The 12,164-nt window shown below is 48.3% G+C and overlaps 1 protein-coding gene across 6 annotated transcripts in view; it reads right to left on the reverse strand.

Annotated features, from left to right (window-relative positions):
• HDLBP (high density lipoprotein binding protein) overlaps positions 1-12,164 on the reverse strand; it is a 63,636-nt gene that overhangs the window by 47,443 nt on the left and 4,029 nt on the right. Inside the window, exon 1 of one of the 6 annotated variants that reach the window (XM_072962027.1) lies at positions 5,867-5,985. The exons of 4 other annotated variants lie outside the window; for them this stretch is intronic. The gene's annotated coding sequence lies outside the window, so the exon portion shown is untranslated. Of the gene's footprint in view, positions 1-1,080; positions 1,098-5,866; positions 5,986-12,164 lie in introns of those variants that run through there. One more of the 6 variants, XM_072962028.1, reaches the window with a different exon arrangement.

The following is a 12,164-nucleotide window of genomic DNA, read 5'->3' on the forward strand; positions in this document are numbered from 1 at the left end:
CCAACCAAATCCAGAGTGTGGGAGAAGCACAGCCCAAACGGCCTTGGTGCTTTTACAAACAAGCGGCACTTTTTTAAAAAAGAGGACAAGGAACTGTCAAAGATTTTTAATTGCCTAGATTTTAATGCAGTGTGGAGAACTTCTTCAGGTTTTGATTCAAACAAACCAAAGGTAAAAACTATTTTGTGACATTTGGAGAAAACTGACACAGAATAGATACTGAATTGTTAACTATTAACACGGTTTTTAGATATGATTTCTTTAAAACCCTCATCTACTAAAGACCCATGCTCTAAGTATTTACAAGGGACACAAAATGTGAAATTTGCTTCAAAACACTCAAACTCAAAATGAAAAGTATGGCGAGTAGGGGACAAGCAGGGAAAGATAAAATGAGAATGGTAAAATTCTGGTAATTGTTCAAGCTGGGTGACAGGTGTATGAAATATCAGTATTCTCTCCTATCTTGGGATTCGCTTGAAAGGTTTTCTAACAAAAAGGCTAAAAAAACATCAAAGAGAACTACTCACCAAGGTCTGCAGGACACTCCCAAAGCTGCACTTTGAGGATTAATCAAACTTGCGAAGTTAATTATAAAGAGGAATGAGGATAAATGAGCTAAGCATTCAAGTCAAGATGGAAAGAAAAAAAAATCAAAGAAAATAGTGTGAATATATAAACAAAAGAAGAACTGGTGAACAAGAAAACAGAAGAAACAAAGGCAGCTTAGCTTGGTCAGTCAAAGCCAGAACTGGCTTCTCTGAAGAAGCGATCCAAAAGCAATGAACTCTCTAGTCTGGCAAAGCCACGGAAAGACCACGAAGAACACATGCTCACACTGATACAGCACTATCCCTGCCTGGTATTGAGTAAGAACAGTGCTACAAACGGCAGTGATTACATCTCCGGTAGCTCCCAAGGAAGTAAGAGCTTCTTTGCCCCATGGGGACCCCATAAATTATTTTTGTAGCTCACTGGTATTAATTGGGTTCTAAGCCCATTAGGGGACCAATAACTATAGTCAAGGGGCCAAGGGGATGGGATATGTCTATAAGCCACAGCCAATCAGGGTCTACTCACGCAGCTGGGCCATTTCATCCAAGACACATGGCTTGTACATGGTGGAAAGGGTGGCTCCCTAGAGGAAAATCAGGGCACAGTTTTGCCTCCTCAAAACAATGAGTGGATGCTGCAGAGAAAAGAGACTGTCAACTACAAATCAGTTTACAAACACATAACATTTTAAAAAAACACCAACCTAATAAATCCACTCTAAATCTAGAGAGTAATGCACTACGTTCTAGGGATGCAGCAAGGAGTCAGTACTAGGCAATGTATGCACCTCACACTTGTGTCAACAAGTAAACACAGATACATGACTGATAGATTATTTAAAAAATGCCCAGGGGGAGGGTACAGCTCAGTGGTAGAGCGCATGCCTAGCATGCACGAGGTCCTGGGGTCAATTCCCAGGACCTCCATTAAAAATAAATAAACTTAATTACCTCCACCTCAAAAAAAGACTGAAAAACGCCCAAGAGACTGATGAATTCAGCATCTATTTCTTACTTCCCAAGGAGGTTAACACCAGGGGTAGAAGGGAATGGCTATCTGAAGACTATTTCCCTGAAGTAAAATACATCATATTTAGTGAAAAGCTAAGATTATCTTATTAAAATAAGTAACAAATCAGCAAAGATGTCTCCTGTGGTCAAACATGCAGCCTAAGGAGAAATAAGTACTCAGAGACACAAACGCCTCTATTTGCAGATAACCGTCTGTCTAGGAAACCCCTCTGTGACAGTGAAAAGCTAGGAGAACTGAAGAAAAGTTCAATGTCAGCAAAATACACACACACACCAGATGCCCAAGCCATGAATACGATGCCAAGTCTCATCCTGGGGACCTGTCACAGGATGTCTGCTTTCTCCAAGTTCACCTCCACCCTCAAGGAAATGCCACGTCACATCTGTGGCGGGCTGAGTAACAGCCACCTTAAACATTCAGTCCTGACATCTGGAATGTAAACGTTAACATTATTTGGAAGAAAAGTCTTTCCAGATGCAATTAAAGATTACCCTGGATTGTGTGGGTGGGTCCTAAGTGCCTTCAAAACGGAAGGCAAAGAGATGTAACAAGGAGAAAGCTAGCGGGGAAACGGAGGCAGAGCCTGGAACACCGTACCCCAAGGTGGGCGCGGGCTGTGGGAGCAGCCCCAGAAGCTGCGGGAGGCAAGGAACAGTTCCTCCGCTGGAACCCAGAGCGGGTGTGGCCGGCCAGATTTCAGATTTCTGGCCTCCAGAGCTGTGAGAGAATAAATTTCTGTTGCTCTAAACTACTAAATTTGTGGTAATTTACCATGGCCCTAGGAAACTAACACAATGTGTCAGCAGGGGTTTTTTGTTTCTGTTTTTTTTTTTAAAGACAGTAAAAAAGATTTCCCAATTCACCGAAAAATAAAACTGGTCTATGTAATTTGCTGAAGAAGAAAATTAAAGAAACAAGGGCGGGGGGCGGGATTCACCTCAAACAAGCAAAGCACACCACAAAGCAGTGGTAATTAGTACTTGGTGGCTGTGGCTCAGGAAGACGAAAAGGCTAAGTGAAGCCGACTCAAGTGTGTCACAGGGTTACCAGTGGGGACAAGTCCATTTCACGTCAGCTGGAAGGATGCGCTAGCAGCAAAGAGAACTGGGCCCATTCCTAATCCACTTTGAAACAAATACAAAGGTTGATCCCTACCTTATGCCATGTACACCAAGATAAATTTCAGCTGGACTAGGGATCGGACACTAAATAACCCAGCCCTGAGGAACCGTAAGACTGAGGAGAAAACCCTGTGCCTGGAGGGTGCAAAAGCCACCGAATATACAGGCTGCAGACGCTATCAAGGAAGATACGGATTCCTCTGAGCCCAGTGGAGCTTTAGAACTGTAAATGGTGAAGGCTACCTACCTAACACAGAAGTTAGGGTGCAAACAGAGTTCCCCTGTTTGGAAAACATCTGAACAGGCCAGGATGTATCAACACAGTTCACAGAGGATTAACTAACACTGCCTCTTCATCTCACTCAGTCCTTGCTCCACGCCATCAGCAAAGACGAACAACAGGGTTGCAGTTTGTGAACTGGTGAGGAAACAGGCGACTTGACCGCCGAGGGCGTGCAAAATTAGAACGCAGTTTTCCCACACAGTCCAGTTCAGTGATGACACTCCACAGAAGCTACTCTTCTAGAAGTAGCCGCACAGGGGCGCAGAAGGCACAGGTGCAACAGGGGCAGGAGGGCTGCAGCCGTACCGTGACTTGCAAAGAACTGGAAAGACAGTGTGCACCCATGGGAAAGTGGTGACCAGCCACACAGGACATGACGCAGTCGCCAGCACGGGAGTGATGCTTGGGCAACAGCCCGGAGAGGCAAAAAGATAGTGTGTAGAGCTTCACTTTTAAAAACTAGATCATGAGTTCCATGTAAGAGGGTGTCCCCACAGCAAGGGTATCAGAGGCTGAGTGAGGTGAAGCGGGCAGAAGGCATCTGTGAAGGAGAGGGGCAGCAACAGGAGACCGTGACTAACCACACAGGTCAATGTGCTAGGGACACTGGCAGCAGGACTGCACTGCTGGAAAAGGGAGCTACCAATGAGGAAAGGGAGAGACTGGAACGAACCCCGGTATTAGACAGAAATTGGAGGTTCTGGAATGAACTCATGTCTTTTCACAGAGATAAAAATAGACAAGAGTGTGTTGTAAATACATGGGCATTTGTATGTCTGTGTGCGTGTGCATGTATGTTCACACACACTCTGCATCTCTGACCATGAAGAAGGTCTGGGTGTAGCAACATCCCAACAATGCACCTGGTGCCAGACTGCTTCTTTCAGCACCAACCATCAAAAAATGGAATGGCCTCCTTGAAGAAAAGGCTGGTTTCGGGTCTGCGGCGGGAGAGCAGGAAGTACTGTGAATAGTGGGGACTCGCCAGAAGGACACAGGAGCTGGCTGTGAGGGGCGCCCACTGGCCAAATACGGGCAAATGAGCATCAAAACTAACTATGATAACAAAAGACGATGACCTACTGAGTGAAATGGGAAGCCATGCTGATACAGACGAGGAAGCTGGAAGTTTCCCAGGAACAGATGTAAGTCTTGCCAATTACAAAGACTTCCCCGTGGAGAGGCCTGGCAGACACCAGCCCACTAACCAAGTGATCAGGGGACTGTCACTGGTAAGGGACACCCTGAGTTGGTGCCAGCTGACACGATGTGAGGTGGAGAACCCGGCATCCCTTCTGTTCCCGCCGAAGATGCAAAACCTCAATATAATCGAAAGAAAACAACAGGCAGGCTCACTGTGAGGGACACTGCAAAAAGTAACTGCCTGTAATCATTAAGGCAGGGGAAGCCAAGGTGAGATGGAGTGGACGTTCCAGCTTGAAAGAGATCTGACAACGAAATGTTAACACAGGACTGTGAACTGGATCCTTCTGGTGAAATGCAAACTGATCTCAAGTTAGCAAAGCATTAACGTCAACGTCCTCACTCTGACGGCTGAATGTGGAGGAGGGAGTCTTGTTTGTGGGAAACACACCGAAATATCCAAGGGTGATGAGGTTCCCGTCCCCAAGTCACTTGCGGGGGTTCCGAAGGTGCAGTGCACAGACCTGCACCTGCTCTGTGAGCACAGCGATCATAGCAGCACATCAGAGGGGGCAGCACTACTTCGGTAATTAAAAAATAAATGTCCTAACTTGGAAATAAACACACTGACACAGGAGAGGGGTTGCAAATGACATTGACCATTCAACTCAGCCAAAACTCAATTTTAATTATATTTAACGTGAATTCAACTACTTTGATCAACGCACTCTTCACCCACATTTTATGCAGCGTAACAAAGTTTCACCTCAATTTTACAATGATTTTGTGATGCTAAAGTCCGTTACATACCATTTTTTCAAAGTTCATGAAACCAGATTTTTAAACCATCATAGAGTGTCAAGGAAGCTGGTGATGGCACAGCCTTGACATGCTGACACAGTCCGGGTCCCCACGGGTGGGGGAAGCAGGAGGCCTGCGGGAGCCCCCGCCCCCCACCCCCAGTGCTCCGAGAGCTCCTCAGACGCCACGTCCACAGGAAGAGCTCAGGACGCTCCATCCGAGCTGCCACCAGACTATCCTCGAGCAAGAAACAAAGTTGGAAACGCCAGCAGAGGAAGCCAGCCAGGCAGGTCAGGGGAGCGCTGCCCACAGGGAGGGAGTGGTCCTTAGACCAGCGAGGAGACTGACCAACCAGCAATGGCTTAAAAGAAAGGAGAACACTCACAGCACCCCCCCACCCCAGGACTCGGGAGAGGAGGTAAGAAGACAAGACAAGTACATTCTGGAGTTAAAATATTCCTGTAAGAAGCCTCCCGACACACACAGGTTCTAAACCAGCTAAAACGAAAACAGCCTTCAATAAAGCCATACGTCCACTGATACCAAAAACCTACTCACTATACATGTCAACTGCAGTGAGACCTGCTGGCGAGGGAAGACCCACAATCACCCCGAACCTCCCCCGCCGCCTCCTGCTCGAGGGTTAGCCTGACACTCCCCGCGCCAGGGGAACCACTGGGGAACCACTGGACGACATCGAGCCTGGAGTTTTGCACTCTCTCCAGGTCAGCGCGTCCCTGGCAGCCAGGCACACCTAAAGCCCCATCCCACCTCGGACAGGAATGTGAGACACACCACACTGCTCCAGAAGCAAAGCAGCTTTCAAAGGTCAGAGGGGAGCCAGCTCGTGCTTTTAAAGATCGGCCCTTGACACTCCCCCGCAACACCATCTTCCCCTCTGCTACCCAGTCTTTCAGGGAACTGCACTCACCCATCTCAAGGGAACCGGCAATCACCTCCCACACCTGCGGAAACTAAGGGCGGCCCCCAAGGAGCACTGAGCCTGCCGGGTCACCCTGGCTGCAGCTGGCTCTTGTCGGGACATCCCAGAGACCGCCAGGCTGAGCTCAGGAGCCAAGGGCCCCGGGCACGGGCAGCCCTGCAGCCCTGCTGAGCTCACTGCTCGGGCAACAAAGGGGACACAGAACTTTGGTTCCGGGGCGGGAGAGTCAGCTCTAAGTATAAGCAAATACGTCAAAATAGAAGCCTTGTTTCTAAAGAAAAAAACTATTCTTCAAATTATCTCACACAGACTGATTTAAGCCAGTGCCTTAGGACCACTTAACTAATCTTCTGTTTATCAGAAAAAGTCAAAACGGTTAAATTCAGTAATTCCATTTGAAAGGTATCTATGAATGGGTTAAGTATTAATAAAATTAGAAAGCTTATCAGTGAAATGAAGAGTAACAGATACACTGGCTACAAAGTAAAATCGATCAGGATCCTGCCGCACGTTAGATTTTCTTCTCCCCCGCCAGCAAGAGCTGGGTGTCCACACCTGCCGTCCCCTAACATCTGCGTCCAGGGGTCAGGGCACCCTCTCCAACGTGAAGAGCACAGAGTGAAGGAGAAACAAATCCGAAGCTCCACTCGACGCACTCAGGGCCCTCTATCTACAGGTTACAGGACACCATCAGCCGAACATGGTTCGTTAACTGTCGGAACGGTACATCAGAAAGGCAGAAGAGAACACGGAAGTCCTTTCCTCTTTCACTTTTTTTTTAATTTCTAAAGAAAAAGAGTTACAGTGAGGGCAAAAAGCCTTCAAGTCTTTGTAACAAGGACCCAGAAATCACACACTGCACCACGAAGGGAGCCCGCGGGGCAGAACCACTGGAACTACTTCTCAGCAAGTCACTCACCTCAACCCCAATTTCAAAACCAGCAGCAACGCCAACACACGCTCTGCTTCAAGGAGGGCTTCTTCCAGCTCTCCACCTGAACGGCCTCCTCGGAGATGAGGGCGGCTCTCCAGCCCCGCCGTCTCCCGCGGGCAGGGCCGTCTACCGTGGCAACCTCTTCAGAGCACAGCTCCCTCCGGGGCCCCCTAGGTACGCCTCCCACAGGCACAGCGGTTGCCACACAGGCAGTCGCTCCCACGGCGCCTTCCCTCCCCCAGAACCATGCACCCAGAGCTCTCGGGGCGCTGCAGCCTCGGCCTGGGGGGAGGTTCTCGGCTCCCAGTTCCCATCCACGGAAGTCCAGCCACCCGGGCCCAGTGACGCGCAGGCCCGACATGCTGCACTGCCACCCGCGCACCGCAGAGCTTGCCTGGAAGGGCACAATGGTTTACGCTGCAGAGAGAATGATTCACACCGAATGCCTCTGGCTCAAGTGGTGTCCTCCCTCAAGAAGGAAACCTCAAGTGGCCCTGGTCCAGCTGCACCGTGTCTACAAGCTTTAAGCGCCACATTGGCCTCATGGCTGGGAAGACAGCATCTCCTGCTCGCAGAGCGCTCTGCGGGGCGCCCCCACGCCTCGCAGAGCAAGGCCGAGCTACTGCTCCACCTCAGAAATCTGGTCCCCAGCTCAACCCACACCTCAGAATGAGATGCTAGAAGGCCAGACAAAGGAACAATGCTGACACGGGTGACCCAGCACAGGGAGAGGCAGGAGGATACGATGTTCCGAGCGTCAGCCAGCCCCTGGACACCATCTGTGAAGGCCACAAAGTCTATGGTGGCTGAAGAGCAGCAAGTCGAGCTGAGGCCACTTACTTCTTCAGCCAACAAGCCCCTCAGAGCCTCGGCTGCTCAGCACAGAGCTCACCAGAGCCAGTAAAGGACAAGCGTTCAGAATATTCCCCTTTCACAATCAGCACGGTCCTGTCTGTTCAGCCCTCCACACACACAGGGCGCTGGCCACAACCAGGACACATGCTGCACTGTGGGGGCTCCAGACAAGTACACGTCCACCAAGGGCTTATCCTGTCCTCCAGACAAAGGCTGAGGGCAGGTAAACCAAGGGGGAACTCACTCCACGAGACCTGAGTGTTAGTAAGATTACGCCACAGAGGCAGCCAGAGGCGGGAGAGCTGGGTTGCTGCAACAGGAAAACGGAAACACTAGTCCAGCAGAAATGAACTGATCCCCTGAAGGTGGCTGCAGTGGCTTCAGGACCCGGACTTTGATTCATTCACTTCCTTACAGGAAACCTACTGACAGACATGTACTCATGTTCAGTGATGTACTCATGTTCAATGAGAGAGTGTCAAAATTCTAAGAGACCCAGGACAACTTTACTGTGCTTATTTTGGGGTAGAATATCTATCTTGCTGCAAAGGTCTGGCCAGCCCCACTACTGGACCAGAAGGATTGTGTGGGTATAATATTGCCTTCTTGACCCCAAGCTTTAGAGAAGACCTGGAGATGCTGTAAGAGGAAACATCAGGTAAACTTGTCAAGGCCGAATGTTTAAATGTGTCAACTTCTGAAGATGAGGACCAAGAGAAGGAAGAAATAATTAGATCCTCACTTCTCTGGGCTCTGCCTCCCGCCCCGTAAAAAGGAGCTGATGTTAATGTCTACCTTTTGGTGTCACTGTGAGGATTATGTGAGCTTATGTGCAGAGTATTAACCCAGGCCTGGGAGAGTAAGCTCGGGAGGATTTTCTGTTACCACCTTCCTCCTCAGTAGCTGTGACATGAGGGCTCCAGCAGTGCAGGCAACACAGCCTTAACTCAGCCACACCTGCAAGTGGCCTCACCCGCCAGGCTCCACTCTCAACTGAGAAATGGGGCCCATGACCGCTACACCCTAGAGCCCTTTCAAGGAGGGACCCTGTAAAGCAGGGCTTCTCCAACGCAGTGCTGCTGACTTTGGGGATCGTGGGGTCACTGCAGGATGCTGAGAACCTCTGGCCTCTACTCACTACATGCCAGGAGCACCCCCGAGTCACGGCAACCAAAATCGTCTCTAGGCATCACCAGATGTTCTCAGGAGGATGGATGGCCTGGCGGAACCACTGCTGGAAATAAAGGTCATGATGCCTGGCGTGTAGGAAACAACGAGAAAAAGCTTTAGTAGCAAAGCTTTTCATATCACTCGTGCGGGCTTAAAACATGTCACATCCTTCCAAACTGGAAAACTAAGTTTCTGATAAACTGAGTTGACCAAGGGGAAAGAAAGAAAGGAAGGAAGGAAGGAGGGGAGGAGGGAGGAAGGAAAGAGAAAGAGAGAAAGAAGAAAAGAAGAAAAGAAAGCAAACCATCTCAGATTCCTTTTTTATCTTTCAAAGAAGGAGCTAAAGTCCTACAGGTCAAGAAATGCCCAAAATCACAAGGCCGATTAAGAACGGGTCTCCTGACTCCCAGTCCACTGGAGGACTACCTTTCCCACCTGCACGAACATCTCAACCCTTCGCCCCCTCTGCTAGAAAGGGCCAGTGCCCAGCAGTCTGTATCTAAGACAAAGCACTGCTGCATGTCCAACAAGGTCCACGTCCAGGAACATTCAGAGCACCAATTCACACAAACAAAAGCGAACCCAAGGGCACTTTCAGAAAACTCTTATTTGAAAACAACCCACCCCTGTTGCTCAGCGGCACTTGCTGAGTAACCACTGGCTTCCACATCAGCCACTGCCTGCCTCTCCCTGCTCCAGATGAGGCCTGCTGTCCCCGTCCTGGGGCCTGGGGCACCACCAAGCCTCCCGGGGGTCCTGCGCCCAAGGCAGCGCCTGGATGGGACGGCAGGGGCTGAGGCTACATCAATGCCGGTTTTATCGGTGGATAGTATGACTGTTAGCACGAACCCAAGCTTGCTGCAGTGATGATCTACCAAGGAATGTGGTTTCTAGCATAAAATATTATGAAGTACAGCCACCACAACAAAAAAGTAAAAACTGGCAATCCCTCCTAACTCTTCCTCAAGAAATATCCCCCAAACCACTGCTTATCTAATTTTTCTTCTTGTTTGTATCAACACATGGTTTAAACAAGATAGGATCCCATCACATGCACTGGTTCACACCTGTCACACTTACTTCCGTTCAAAAACGCATCATGGCTGTCCTTCTGCCAAGGCACAGATTACCCCCAAAGGAGCTAAACTATGTACACTCCCCAACATCCGAGTATGCCTGCCCCTCTCACCCTCGATAACCGGAACGGTCACGTTTATTTTTCCCAATCTGCAGGGCAGGCAGCTCTTTGATCATCAGTGAAACAAACCCCGCCTTGCTCTCTGGCCACTTGAGTTTCTTAAGTGAGGACTGGCCTGCTCACAGTCTCTGCCCACTGCTCCACCAGGGCGCTTCAGCACACATTTAAGACAAAGCAAGATCCACAGCTGGGCTACAAAAAGTGCAACAAACAGAAGGAAGTACGACTCTAAGTGAAGGTCCAATAGCTGAATTCTAGAAAGAGAAGGAAAGTGAATGGGAAGAAGCCAAGCCATAAATCAAGGAAAATGCCCAGCTTTGAAGAATAGAAGCTCCTAAATCAAAGAGCCCAAAGGACAGGCAAGGCATTAGATGAAACCAGACTCCAGGGGACGTCACTGTGCTGGGTATTTTGAATTTCAGAGAAAACCCTTTAAGCGTCAAAGAAGAAACAGTCACATACAAAGGCTCAGGAACCAAAACAGCTTAATGCTTCCAGGGCAACAGCACAAGACAGAAAACAGAAGCAAAAATGGTGTCCGAACTCCCACTCAGGGCCAAAGGAAGCTCTTCAGACATCCAGGTCCTCAAAATTTTACCTCCCATGAATCTTTCCCCAGGCAACTCCGTGAGGAAGTGCGCCATCAGAATGAGAGGGCAAAAAAATCAAGAAAAAGAGAAGGGTTCCAGGAAACAGAGGGCAGTGAGATTCGCAGCGAGATTCCAGCAGAACGGAGACCTGGGAGAGGTGTGGTCAGGATGAAATTAGTAAAATACTGAACTTGATCAGATCAAATAGTTTAATTTCCTGAAAGCAATTTTAGACAACTGGTGAATTGGGGGTTGAATTTAGTGACAAACACACAGAAAACAACAGAAAAACAAAGACTCATGAGAACTTGAGGGAAAACAGACTTACCCAGGAAAGGAAAAGTAACCCCATCACACCACTCGGCCTAGCTGGGAATGGCACCACACAGTCATAAGAGACACTACAGACTGAACGAGCAAATCAAACGTGCACCTGCTTTGGGCAGCCATGGATCTGTCTGCACAGAGAAGGCAGAGGGGCGAAAGAAAGCGAGAAACTTCACATCTCCACTCGGAGTCAAGAGACAATGTGTGAAAAGGGAAGGAAGAGCAATAAGTGAGCAAGTCAGGCTCAGACGCCAGAACTGGGAGCAAAGACCAAAGGCATCAGCCAGGAGGCAAGTGTGGGTGTTCTGCAGGAGAGGAAACGTGACTGTAGGAAGGAAACTAGTTTTTCTTCCTTACAAGCATTTCCAGATTTGTTTGACCTTTTAAAAACTATACGAAAATATAAACTTGATTTGAAGTAAAATTAATTTTTAATTTAAAAATTCACATGAATGCCAATAAAAAATATCACGGGAGAGCACAGCCAGTGCATTGTTAACAAATTAAGAGCAGCGTCAAGATGACGAATGCAACACGATGCCCAGACAAGTCTGGCGTGTCCTAGCTGTCCTCGAGGAACTTTACTACGCCTGGCCCAACAACAGCTGACCAGGGGCATCACTTCTGAAATCTGATTCTGGAAATACAAAAAGGAGAAAAAGAGAAGGTAGAAAATCTTACTCTAGCCCAAAATAGTTTGTGTAATCAATTTAAAAATACACATTAAAAAAAAGTTTTGTTCTTTTCTTTCCCGACACATTGAGGTTCTCTGGCTGTCTTTCTATACTTGGTCAAAAGTTTTACAACATTCATCTTGGACTTTTTGCCACCATAACTCAGCAACTGAATGTCCAGCTGTGCGCTATGTTTCTTCCAGGAGCTTGGTTGTTTCTTAATAGAAGAGGGAAATAACTTTCTATGACCACTAGCCTGTGAGATGGATGTATGCTGAATGGGCCACACCAAACATAAGCTCCACTCAGTACCTTAAAAGGTGTTCTCTATGACCCAGGAATCCCACTCCTGGGCTTGTACCCAGAAGGAAATCTACTTCAGGATGACACCTGCACTCCAACGTTCATAGCAGCACTATTTACAATAGCCAAAACATGGAAACAGCCTAAATGTCCATCAACAGGTGACTGGATAAAGAAGATGTGGTATATTTATACAATGGAATACTACTCAGCCATAAAAACTGACAACATAATG

The sequence above is a fragment of the Vicugna pacos genome, chromosome 5, assembly GCF_048564905.1.
Source record: "Vicugna pacos chromosome 5, VicPac4, whole genome shotgun sequence".
NCBI classification, from domain to species: domain Eukaryota; kingdom Metazoa; phylum Chordata; class Mammalia; order Artiodactyla; family Camelidae; genus Vicugna; species Vicugna pacos.